We start from the raw sequence: 12,313 nt of genomic DNA, 5'->3' as shown, positions 1-12,313 counted from the left end.
CGACTATTCTTGCCCACTCAAAAGCTACGAGAGCAAGTGATCACAGACTACCATAGTGCACTGATGGAAGGACATCCGGGAGTCACTAAAACATTAGAAAGAATCAAGAGATCGTATTGGTGGCCAACTTGGCGTAAGGATGTAATTCAATTCATCAAGACCTGTGGAGTTTGTGCTCAAAATAAATCACAGAAAATGAAACCTGCCGGTCTTCTCAAACCATTGGAAGTTCCGCCTCTTCCTTGGCATACACTCTCCCTAGATTTTATTACAGACTTACCCAACCGTGGAGGATTTGACACCATACTGGTGGTGGTGGTGGATCTATTTTCTAAGATGGCACACTTTGTGGCATTGAAAGGATTGCCTACTGCATCGGTCCTAGCCAAGGTATTTTTGGAGAACATTGTAAGGCTGCATGGCTTTCCTTCCATTGTGGTGTCTGATCGGGGAAGTCAATTTGTCTCTGAATTCTGGAAAAGATGCTGCAAGATGGCTCAGATGGAGATACGTTTGTCCACTAGTTATCACCCACAAACTGATGGGCAAACAGAACGCACAAATCAAACGTTGGAACAGTACCTCAGGTGCATGCTTCATCAAACTGACGACTCTTGGCAGAAAATATTGTGGATTGCAGAATATGCCTACAATAATTCCGTACACTCCTCGACTGGATTAAGTCCATTCTTCACTGTTTATGGGCGACATCCACGAACCTCAGTTCATGATCCACCTGAATCTCTGGAAATGCCTGCTATTAAGACACTGCATGACAACATTATAACCGCTGTTCACCTCGCCAGAAAACAGTTGTACTTGGCGAAGACTGCTCAGAAGTTTGCTGATCAAAGGCGAAGAGACTCCCCAGAATACAAGGTGGGAGACTCAGTTTGGTTGGCCACAAGGAATCTGAGGTTGAGAGGATCCAGGAAATTTCTTCCAAGATTCTTGGGTCCTTTTACCATTGAGAAGATCATCAACCCGGTGGCCATGAAATTAACGCTCCCCAAAAACATGAAAATTCATTCAGTGTTCCATGTGTCTTTGTTGAAGGCTGTAAGTCCAAATACCCGAATCCAGGGTCCACCGGCTCCTGTAATTGTGGAAGGTGACCAGCCAGAGTACGAGGTAAAGGCTATCTTGGACTCTAAGGTTGTTCGCAGAAAATTGCATTACTTGGTGGACTGGAAGGGTTATTGGCCGCAGGATAGAACTTGGGAACCCCTCGAAAACATTCACGCTCCTCGATTAATTAAATCCTTTCATCTGAATAACCCCAGCAAGCCAGGGGGAGAAGGGTTCACCGTAGGAGGGGCCTTGGGGGGGAATACTGTCATGATCACAGCAAAGGTTCCTACAATTGCGTCCAAAAAGAGTTGGTCTTCAATCTACCATTCGTGGAGTTTAAGAAAAAGCAACTCAGGGCAGTATTAGGCATGGGCGGTACTTCCCAACTCTCAACAGGGCTGCCTGGTTTATGCTGGTAGAATGCGCAGCGTAGGTCTAGTTGTTTTCTCTCTCCTCCTATTTAAGCCCCTCCCCTCGAGCATTCCCTGCTTCGCGTTCGGAAGAATCCAGTCAACGCTTGCCGCTGTCCCGCTTTAGGTCCTGTCACGTTTTAGCGCCACCTGTTACTCTTTCCCTTCTGTCATTCCGGTCCCCTTTTTGGCCCGTTCCAGTTTCCCTGAGCTCCCTGCAATTCCTACAATTTCCAGTCATAGTATTTTCCACAGTCGGTGTTTTGGAACTCCTGTCACAGACTTCATTTCGGTCACTCCTTTAGCCCCGTCATTTTTCCAGTCACGGAACGACTTCCATAATTCAAGAGTTTCCTGTCAGAAAAGTTTTCGCAAGTATCTTTGCTCTATCCTGTGAAGCAGCATAAGTCTTTTCATGATATAGTGAAATTTAATGTTGCATTGTAATTGGTTTCTGAACATTGTTTGCGCGTAACGTATGGAGCTGAGTTGCGCTTCATAACTACTGAGTGTTCCTCAGTGAAGGATCTTAGCTTGGCGTGTGTTCTTTACATATGGTTGTGAGTGCGTTTCCTGAAGTAAATTCGTTTTCCGGTTGTGGTGCCCATGAATGCGTGGGTGTAGAAATTCCTCACACACTCTAGGCACTCCTACATTTCCCAGTCCTAATTCCAGTCACTTTAGTCCGGCCCAGTTATCCTGGTTCCATCTCCCCTCTTCAGAACTAGCGCCCCTGCACAGACGCAGGATGGAGAGCTAACAACATTAATTCCTAAGGTAATTAAAGAAGGGGCTGTAGTGGCATATGAGAGTGTAGAATTAGTCAAACTCCATAGAAGTGCTAATCAAAATTCTTAGAAATCTCTTGTGTTTGTCCTAGGAACTGACATTCGCATGGTTGAAGGGGGAACTGGGAGCCACACCAATTGAGAAGAACAGAGTCACGTAGTTCCATCGTGAGTGTCCCCGCAGAGTCCAGGTAAGCGTTACACCGTGTCTTGATGCGTGCAGCTGAGGTGGAGGGTCTTTGGCCGTTGGTCTTGGCCCTCTTTGCAGGTGTGCTGGTAGGGGTGTCCTGGAGCTCGTCGTTTGGATCGGACCCTGTGGTGGAGTAAAGGAGGGCGAGCGTTATTAATGGGTCTGTGGGAATTGGAATGGCAATGTATCACATGCATTGGGGTGGTACCTGAGGGTGATTTGGGTCGGGACCTTGGAGGTGGTTTCATTTGTGTGTGGAGTGAGGGTGCAGTTGTTTTGCAGCCTGCAGTTAGGGTGTGCCTGCTGCACGTGTAGAGGGTGTTTTTAGGATTTTTAATTATTTATGTATTTGATGTGAGTTTTAAAGTGTGCTATCAGGCCTATGTATGTGGACGTTCTCCTGGACATGTGTTACTGTTGCACTATGTGGACACGTGGTACTTCACATGATTGGACATTGTGGTTTTGGCATTGTTTTATTTGGGACACCTACCTGATTCTTCGGATGTCTGCACTCCTTTCTCCATCCCTCCGACTCCCTCTATGCTCTCCATTCCAATGGTGGAGGCACGGATTTCTTCCCAGGGGGTCAACTTGATGGGTGATTCCGATCCTCCCCCGGTAGCTGTGGCAATGTTGCGGTTGGCAGAAAGTATGCTACGGACGCGTATCCGCAGGTCGTCCCATCGCTTTCTGCATTGCTGTGGGTTGCGGTCCCCACCGCACTTACCCGCTGTGCCACCAGGGCCCATATGGCCTTCTTGTTCGCAAGTGCCGTCCTGGTCATTTGCGTGGAGAAGACGGCGGCAGCATTCTCCTGGAGGGTCTCTGTGAGCACGGTGAGTTCCTCACGGGAGAAGTGGACCTGCCGCTTGCGGTCGCACGCTTTCTTCGCTACTTTTCCCATTTTTCTTGGTTTCACTAGGGTGAATGACGGGTTGGGATGTGTCTCAGGGTAGTATTTTTAATGGTTGTGTGGAATTTGTGGTTTTATAGGTGTACGGCGTAATGTTTACCGTTCCGGGACCATGCTTTTACTTCCGTTTCCGTATATTTCCGGTCACCGTACTTTCCGGTTGGCGCTCACTGCTGTGTCCGCTAAGATGGGTGGCGGTATTGCACCTAGGGCGCCGTACGGCGGCGGTGTGGGCCGTTTTGGGGTCATTTCCGCCATCGCGGACTTTGCACTTCCGCCATGGCGTGGTGCTCGTGCCCGATGGGTCGGAATGAGCCGCACTTTGCTCCGTCGTGCAATGGCGGAAACGCTATTTACGCTATGGCGGTCCGGTCGGTTGATTTCCGCCAGGGTCGTAATGAGGGCCATTGTCTGTAAAGTGCAGGCTGCAGATGCAGAATCGATTGGTCCTAAAGTCTCCACAGCCTGGGCTCTACTTTCAATCTCGTCCATCACAAAACCACAATATCGAACCCATCTTCTTATCAAATCAATATCCTTTGGGAATGTATGCAGGATTGTGCCCATACTTTTGACATGGCTCCCAGAACGGCAACCCAAAACCATACAAGCAGACATTCTTTAAAAATCTATAAGATCTGTATAAAAATGTATACATAATTACAAAAAAATGGTACTGAATGCATGATATTGATGGAATTATATCACAGTTTTCTATGCAATGTTTGATTTGGTCAAAGAAGCAAAACCTGTGTAGTGTAGTCAAATATTTACTGAGCTAACTATCACACAGAATTAATTGATGTGACACAAATCGTAACGTGTTACTCGTCCATTGAATGTACTTTCATGCATCAAAAGGAAACATGCCTATAGACATGATCCGAGAAAGATGCGATTCTATTACAATTGGCACTGATGAAATTTGCTATATATCGAGATCAGAACACTTGAAACATTAGACAATGGTAAAGTCATTGAGATGAATGAACATTCCACTACTAGGTACATTGGGCCTCATTACGACCCTGGCGCTAAGCGAAAAACGATGGCGGTAAATGGTTACCGCCATCGTTTTCCGCCAGGTCCGATCATGACCCGTGACCGTTAACTACGATGCCATTAGCAGCATCGTAGTTAACGCTGCCGCTAACTGCGCTAAGGGTGCACGCACGCGACCGGCCACACCGTACTTAGCGCCATGGCGGAAAGGTACGCAAATGCCGACCCAAGCGTACATGCACCTTAAGCCATCACTCAACCCGTTAAGTATCTTACCGCCATGGTGCTAATTACGCCATCGCGAACCAACCGTAAAGGGCCATGTAAAGTGAATGCAGCTGCCACAGGTGCACAGAAACAGCACAGGTGAAGGCAATACAGACTCAGGAAGTACAAAAAGAGCACACCCCACCCCTTCCCACACCCAGTCACACTCCACAATGATACCAATACGACTAGCAATGTTGGGGCTGGAGGACCTGATAGCAATGCATGTGCTACAACAGCAACAACAACAACAGGCAGCACAGAGGAGACGCAGGAGGAGAAGGAGGGCAAGGCAGGCCCAGCAAGCCCCACCAGCACAGCCAGTGCCACCACGCAGGCAGCCCCCAATCCCACGCATCAGAGCCAATCCATTCAACCTCACTGCTGAGCAGATCCACACCCTGTACCGTTTGGACCAGGACACCATCACCGCCATCGTAGACATGATACACAACGACATCGTCAGCATGATAGAAACTCCAACCGCCACCCCCCCCCCCCCTACTGAAGGTAGTGTCTGTACTCGACTTCCTGGCCACAGGCACCTACCAGCACACAGTGGGGTACTTGCATGGCATTTCACAACCATTATTCTCACAAACACTCATCCAAGTGCTCGATGCCCTCCTCAAGCACACAGACGACCACATCTCATTACCACGGACTGCCCAGGACATTGCAAACACCAAAGTGGGTTTCCATGCACTAGCCGGCATACCCGGTTGCATTGGTGCCATCGACTGCACCCATGTGGAATTGGTGGTTCCACGTGCCATGGAGGTACCGTACCGCAACCGGAAACAGTTCCACTCAATCAACGTGCAAATGGTCTGTGACTCCAACAAGATCATCACACATTGTTGTGCCCGATTCCCCGGATCAACCCATGATTCTATGGTCCTGAGGAACTCCACAATACCACGCTACATGGAGCGACATGCAGGCCCAAGATCCTGGCTACTCGGTGAGTCCAATGTCATGGAAGTGGGCAGGTGAATGACGCACCGATGCATACTCCACCTGGCTGAACGGGGGGGGGGGGAATGATGCATACTCCACCTGGCTGAAAGGGGGGGGGGAATGATGCATACTCCACCTGGCTGAAAGTGGGGGGAATGATGCATACTCCACCTGGCTGAAAGGGGGGGGTGATGCATACTCCACCTGGCTGATAGGGGTGGGAATGATGCATACTCCACCTGGCTGAAAGGGGGGGGAATGATGCATACTCCACCTGGCTGAAAGTGGGGGGGAATGATGCATACTCCACCTGGCTGAAAGGGGGGGGATGATGCATACTCCACCTGGCTGATAGGGCGAGGGGTGATGATGCATACTCCACCTGGCTGATAGGGGGGGAATGATGCATACTCCACCTGGCTGTGAGTAACACAGAGAACGGAGACAGAGGATGGGCACTCACAATGCACTCAACCCCTCTGCATACATTAGGTGATGGCATGCAAAACAGGCCATGGGAGCCATGAGCATATACTGGTTGCATTGTGTGAATCAATTAGTGCATGTAGAAGTGAGCCGAAGTAACAGTTGGATGCAAGCCATGGTGGCACATCATGTTCTTGATCAGACGACATGACTGACACATACATTCTCGCCTACATACAGGTGATGCAGGCTATCCCCTGAAGAGGTGGCTCCTTACACCAGTCCGGAACCCGCAGAACCAGCACGAGGAGGACTTCAACCGTGCACATACACGTACTCGTGTGGTCATAGAGCAGACATTCGGCCTATTGAAGGCACGGTTCCGAAGCCTCAGCAGGTCTGGTGGGGCACTCCTGTACCACCATGAGAAGGTGGCAAAGATCGTCATGGCATGTGTCATGCTACACAATATGTCGTCAGACGGAATGTGCCCCTGCCCCCTGACGCAGAACTGCAACCACCTGACGATGAGGATGAGGAGGGTGCAGATGAGGCGGCACCCCATGGAGGAGGCGACGCACAGGAGGGGCGTGCAATGCGCCAAAGTATCATCGGCCACTGCTTCTAGCACACACGGCTGGTGTGAATCACATGGAGACTGCACTTGGGGCACTGTGTGTCTCTGGGACATGCACACTGTGGACTGTACACCAATAAAGCACACATACGCAATGAAAATGTCCACACATTTCATTTTGGGAAAGAAAAAAGTGTATTTAAACTATGAAACGTCGTGACACCCCCCCTCCCCCTGCACACCCCAACACACCCCCTTCCCCCTCCCCCCTGCACACCACAACACACCCCCTCCCCCCTCCCCCCTGCACACCCCAACACACCCCATGTAGGTGTCAACAGATGCCTGTGACAGTGGCCACAGGCTGTTACAAGCCCCCTCTCCCGGCCCCCGGGGCACCCCTGGCTGTGGAGCGCAGGTTACGTCCGGAACGTCGGACGGGGCTGCTCTGTGCAGAACTGGCAGTGGAGGATGTCCCTGCCTGCCCCCGTGCATGCACGTCCTGTAGGGTGTGGGTGAGCTCAGTGAGCGCACAACGCAAGCCGGCAAGTTCAGCACAGATGTCCCTGGACATGGCCTGCATGGCATCCCTCAGGGTGGCAGTGCTCTGCGCTACTTCGGCCCTTAGGGTCTCCGTGGCCTGTTCAATGGTTGCCCTAGCCCCCACACATTCCGCGGCATGCTCAGCCAGCATCGTGGACAGTTGTTGCTGCCGTTCTGTGATGTCCTCGAGGGACTGCTGCCCCTGCTGGCCCATGGCCAGTGCTGGTGGTGTGATGGAGGGGCTGCTCCCCTCCTGTGGACTGAGGACTGGGCATGGGGTAAAAGGCCACTCCTCTACCTCTGTGTGCCCCTGTGTGTGATCCTCATGGGGGCTGGCGTCTGACAAACAGGGGGAATGTAGTAGGTCAGTGGGGCTTCTGACTTCGTGCTCCTCAATGTCTGAGTCTGAACATGCAGCTATTGCAGCTGTCTCACCCATGTTGCTGCTGGCCGCTGACCCGGTGCCTTCTGTGGCAGGCAATGTTGGTAGAGGTGGAGCAGCTGCTGCTGGCCTGCTGACTACAGGGGCGCTTGCCGGTGGGACGTCCGGTATGCTTGCAGTGGGTCCTGCTTGTTGTGGGGTCTGCCTCACTGCAGCTGAGGTTGAGGGTGCAGGGACGGTATTATTGGCCTTCTTGGCTCTCTTCGTCGCAGGGGTGTCCTGGTCCTCGGGGTGTGAATCTGTGCCTGTGGTGGAGCAAAGGAGGGAGGGCGTTATTGATGGGTCTGCGGACTTTGGAATGACAATGATAGACATTATTCTGGTCAGTAGATGAGGCAGATTTCAGGCAGGGCCATGCAGGTTGTCTCCTTTTAGTGTGGAATGTGGATGCAGGTATGCGGGTGCCAGCAGTGTATGCAGGTATGGTGCTCGCATGTGGCTATGGGCAGTGTGGAAATGTGTTGCATTTACACTCTAGGGCATCCTTGTGCTACACATGAATAGACTGCAGTGACTATGGCATGTCTTGTTTGAGGCACCTACCTTCATCGCCTGATGTCGGAGCTCCCCTTTCCATCCCTCCGACGCCTTCAATGGCTTCCATGCCAATCGTGGTTGCACAAATCTCCTCCCACGGTTGGAGTTTTAGTGGGGATTCCGACCCTCCACCGGTACCCAGGGCAAGGTTGCGGTTCGCAGAGATGACGGCTCTGACCCGTATGCGAAGGTCGTCCCAGCGCTTCCTGCACTGCTGTGGGGTGCGGGGTATGGTCCCCACCGCGCTGACGCGCTCGGCCACCAGGGCCCAGATGGCCTTCTTTTTCCCTATCGCTGTCCTGGTCATTTCCGGGGAGAAAACGACAGCTGCGTTGTCTTGCAGGGTCTCCGCAAGCATGCAGAGTTCCTCCCGGCTGAATCTTTCCTGGCGCTGGCGGTCACATGCCTTCTTAACAGCTTTAGGCATTTTTGGGAAGTTGGATGGGTGGGTGATTGGTTGGGACAGGTGTCAGGGTTGGATCTGGTGTTGTTCGGTAGGATGGCAATGGATTGTGTTTTTAAAGATGGCCGACGTGCTGTTTCCCGTTCCGGCGCGATGACGCTATTTCCGGTTCTGCTTTTTACGGCCACCGCAAATTACGGTGGCCGCTAATTACGGTGGCCGCTACTTACGGTGGCGGAAGTGCACCTTGCTCGCTTTACGATGCCGGTAGGGGCCTTTTCCGCCATGGCGTTAATTGCATTACCGCCATGGCGTAATGCTTGTGCGCGATGGGTCGTAATGTGGCGCTCTTTACGCCATCGGCCCACGGCGTGAACGCTCATTACGCAATGGCGGTAATGACGGAAGATTACCGCCTGGGTCGTAATGAGGCCCATTAGGTCAAAATAGAAATTTTGAGATCAGAAAGAGATGAATATAGTGAAGTTAATTGTGAACTGCCCTTACCTTGACTAACAAACAACTAGATTCAGCAAGCAAGGGAGTTAGTAGCAGGAGAGCAGGTAGCATGATCAAGAGTTGACTTGCAGTGCTCACAGATGTTCACAGGTAGCACGATCAAGAGTTGACTTCCATTGCTCCAAGATGTTCTCCGGATAAATATCAAGGGGTTTATAAAGGATTAGAAAAGTGGTTGTGTATGTGAATTTTTGACATGTTACTGGCGGGGTCTGCAAGAGGGGAGCCTGGAGACACAGGGTCTGGGGAGGCTGTGTGTACATTGGTGTAACGCTCACCTGATTCCCGTAGAGGCGCCGGTCTTGACTGGGCGTATACTGTATCTTCAAAGGTGATGTGTAACACACGGCTGGCTCTTTGGGCTGGACCTCTGTGCACTGTATGTCTGACTCGAAGGGTAAGATGTCTGCAGATAGAAAATATGGGATTAAGGAACTGAGTTATTGAATGTCTCTCTCTTCTCCCCTTTCTCTTCTCCTGTAGAACCCCAAAGGTTAACGCTCTCACCTTAGGTAAGTGAATGATGTGCTCTCCATCTGCCTCGGGGCAGGGTGCTGTAACCAGTTTCTTCACTGGATAAGGGGAGCAGGCCTCTTGACTTCAGAGGACTGCTGTCCGTCGTTTACTGCACGAACGGTAAGTTTCGAGTAATTCTAATGTCTTTAAAGTCTTTAGTAATGATGTCTCTTGTTTTGCAGGGTTCCGGCGATGGCGGATGACGGGCTGAAGTGAGTTGAAGATGGAGCCCGTGTGATGAATAGAAGCGCCTGGAAGCACGTAAGTAAGCGCTTGTTGCCTGCTTCACGATGCGCTCTAACTGTCTTTTTATTTTGCAGGTACAAGTTCGGAGCGGCTGCAGGGTGCCGGAATACCCACTGGGTTAGATGTGGAAAGGAGTAATGGCACGTGAGTATTAAAGTTCCCCAATGTCTTTAAACGCACCTTGTTTTGTCTTTCAGATGCGGGATGCAGCGCCGAAGGCCTCCGGAGCGTGCGAAGAGTTGGTAAGATTTTGTCTTTCAGATGCCGGAATGCAGTGTGAAGACCTCCGGAGCGCACGAAGAGTAGGTAAGCCTTTGTCTTTCAGATGCCGGAATGCAGCGCGAGGCGTTGGTGACAGCCGATGGACCAGGTAAGTGAAGAGCTGTCACTGAAGACCGTAATGCTAACCTGTTCTTTCTTGTCTTTATAGGTGTTGCTGAAGACTGGATTCAGGATGGTAAGCCTTTTTCCTTAGGCCCAGGATCAGATGCAGAAGACACGATGAGCGTTCTGCTGCAGAGGATGCAGAATAACGCAAAGCAAGATTCATCCATCGGGTGTGGTTTAAATAGCCTCCTGTAGTGCTTAGGTGTCTCCTTCCACAGCCACGCCTAGGTAAGAAAAGAGTTCCTGCTTTCCAGAAGAGTTCCAGTGTTCTGAATCTAGGGAGTGGCTCCTGCCCCACCCAACAGGAAAAGTAGTTCCAAACAGAAGAGGATCAGAGGCTCAACTGGCAGGCAAGTAAGCAGCATGGTCTGCTGCAGGTAAGTCCACCCAAGCATTATGAGCCCGGCGCTTCCAGCACTGGGACTGGGCATATTTATGAGCCTGGTGCCACTGGCGCCAGGACTGGGTCCAAAAGGTCCCAATTGGGACTGGTTGGCACTCGGAACCTGGGTTATGGATCTGCTTCCAAGGGAGTTGGGAAAACCCTGACCTTTTGGAAGCAGAGATCATGACAGTACCCCCCCTCAAGGCCCCTCCCAAACCGGGCTTCTCCGGGGGTTTTGGCTTGTCAGGAAATGTTCGGTGAAATCTTTTGATTAGGCGAGGAGCGTGGACATATTCAGCAGGTTCCCAGGATCTCTCTTGGGGGCCATAGCCTTTCCAGTCAATTATGTAAAATAGTTTAGATTTGGAGATCTTGGAGTCCAGAATGCTTTTGACTTCAAACTCGAGTTCTCCATCAACTAGGATAGGTTTTGGAGATTTAGTTAGTCGGGTTTGAGGTTGCACGGGTTTTAATAGAGAGACGTGGAAGACTGGATGTATCTTCATGTGCGGAGGCAAGTCCAACTTGACCGCTACTGGGTTTACTATGGTAGTGATGGAATAGGGACCAAGGTATCTTGGGTTGAATGTGCGTGGCCCTTTTAGTGGTAGATATTTGGTGGATAACCAGACTTGATCCCCTACTTGATAGTGAGGGGCTTCCTTCCGATGTTGATCTGCTCCTTTCTTGTATTGTTCTTTAGCCCTTTGAAGGTGAGAAACAGCTTCCTTAAAGGCTTGGGTGATTGTAGAATGCAGGTAGTCTACTGCTGGTGTTTCAAGATCTTGGAGAGGATCCAACTCCGAGGTTCGAGGGTGACTGCCGTACAAAAGAAAAAACAGGGTTTTCCCAGTTCCCGAATGGACAGAGTTATTGTAGGCATATTCGGCTATCCAAAGGATGTCTTTCCAAGTTTTTTCAGTTTGTTGCAGCATGCAGCGTAAATACTGTTCCAGAGTTTGATTGGTCCTCTCGGTTTGTCCGTCGGTCTGAGGGTGGTGACTGGTCGATAGTCTCACATCAATTTGAGCCGACCGACAGCAACTTCGCCAAAAATGAGAAATAAATTGACTACCTCGATCCGAAATTAGAACCGAAGGAAAACCGTGCAGTCGGACGATGTTTTCGAGAAATTCTCGGGCCAGAGTTGCTGCTGTTGGCAAGCCTTTGAGCGGAATGAAATGCGCCATCTTGGAGAATAAGTCCACGATTACTAGAATCGTATTGTATCCGGAGCATGGAGGTAGATCGGTGATGAAGTCCATAGAAAGCGTATGCCAAGGGCGAGGTGGGATGTCAATAGGGCGTAAGAGGCCTGCTGGTCTTTCCTTTTGACTCTTGTTTTGGGCGCATACTCCACAGGACATTATAAAGTCTCTGATATCTTTTTTCCAAGACGGCCACCAGAAGTAGCGCTTGATCTTTTCTGAGGTCTTGGCCATACCGGGATGTCCTTCCATTAAAGAATCGTGATAACAAGAGATTACTTTTTTCTGTAAATCTGTGCTGGGTAGGTATAATCGTTCTTGGAAATACAATAAGTTGTCCTTTACTGCAAAGTCCTTTCCCTGCAGATGCCAATTCTGTATGTCTGCTGGAGTTACAAGTTGCCTGGCTTTATCCTTAACTTCCTCTATGGATTCTGTGGCGATTACACCCAGAATTCTTTGTTCGGGAATGATTGGTACAGGTTTAGGGTTGATCAAGTGTTCTTCCACTCCCATCCGA

The 12,313-nt window shown here is 50.5% G+C and overlaps 1 long non-coding RNA gene across 3 annotated transcripts in view; it reads left to right on the top strand.

The window, feature by feature from the left end:
* LOC138525845 (uncharacterized) overlaps nucleotides 1-12,313 on the top strand; it is a 341,157-nt gene that overhangs the window by 53,930 nt on the left and 274,914 nt on the right. For 2 of the 3 annotated variants that reach the window (XR_011283452.1, XR_011283451.1), the window contains exon 1: nucleotides 2,360-2,460. The exons of the other annotated variant lie outside the window; for it this stretch is intronic. This is a non-coding gene — a long non-coding RNA (uncharacterized lncRNA). Of the gene's footprint in view, nucleotides 1-2,359; nucleotides 2,461-12,313 lie in introns of those variants that run through there. 3 annotated transcript variants of the gene reach the window in all.

Source organism: Ambystoma mexicanum, chromosome 7p, assembly GCF_040938575.1.
Source record: "Ambystoma mexicanum isolate Mex_15411 chromosome 7p, UKY_AmexF1_1, whole genome shotgun sequence".
NCBI lineage: Eukaryota > Metazoa > Chordata > Amphibia > Caudata > Ambystomatidae > Ambystoma > Ambystoma mexicanum.
The sequence above is the reverse complement of the archived record's forward strand: the minus strand, read 5'-3'. Positions and strand labels throughout refer to the sequence as shown.